The sequence below is a fragment of the Populus euphratica genome, unplaced genomic scaffold (assembly GCF_000495115.2).
Source record: "Populus euphratica unplaced genomic scaffold, PopEup_1.0 scaffold100.1, whole genome shotgun sequence".
Taxonomy (NCBI): Eukaryota; Viridiplantae; Streptophyta; class Magnoliopsida; order Malpighiales; family Salicaceae; genus Populus; species Populus euphratica.
The window spans coordinates 3,196-3,730 of record NW_011499985.1 but is presented as its reverse complement, the minus strand read 5'-3'; the positions used below and the strand labels follow the sequence as shown (position 1 = coordinate 3,730).

The 535-nt window shown below is 36.6% G+C and overlaps 1 protein-coding gene across 2 annotated transcripts in view; it reads left to right on the top strand.

Moving 5' to 3' along the window:
• Positions 1-242, top strand: part of LOC105140001 (zinc finger protein CONSTANS-LIKE 4-like) — a 1,565-nt gene extending 1,323 nt beyond the window's left edge. Inside the window, exon 3 of one of the 2 annotated variants that reach the window (XM_011046656.1) lies at positions 43-242. The gene's annotated coding sequence lies outside the window, so the exon portion shown is untranslated. The other variant, XM_011046655.1, reaches the window with a different exon arrangement.
• The last annotated feature ends 293 nt before the right edge of the window (positions 243-535 follow it).

Here is a 535-nt window from a genome sequence, read left to right as displayed (position 1 = left end):
ACTTGTCTTTCCCTAGTATTGTTGTTGGATTGACAAAGCTAGAATTCGAATTTGTCGACCTCACAAGAAGACTGGTGAGTTCCGATGAGCTTCAAGCTCATTGGTGATCACTCCCTCCTTGTTGTAACAATAATTCCAAGTCTTTTTTGTATCTCCTTTTGTATAGGAGAATGATGTTGTAAACTTTGATGCACACCAGTGGTGTTGTATATAAGTGGAATGGATTTCTATCTTGCAATGAATTTTGTTTTTGATAAGAATGAGCTTCCTGTTTCCTGGTAATTCCATTGCTGAGGAAGAACTGAAAGATGGGTTGTCGACTGGCTCTTTCATGGAAGGTGGTCAGATCAAAATCAGTGATGCCATTGGCGGATTAAGCTTTTGTTTTGATGTGATTAAAGAAGTAATTTAAGAATGTGGAAGAACAGTTTTTTCTTTATATTTTAGGAGGCAAAATCAGTATCACTGATCTTATGGGTGGAAGCAAGTTATTTTCTTGATAAAGTAATCAGATCATGGGGATGAAGAAAATCAT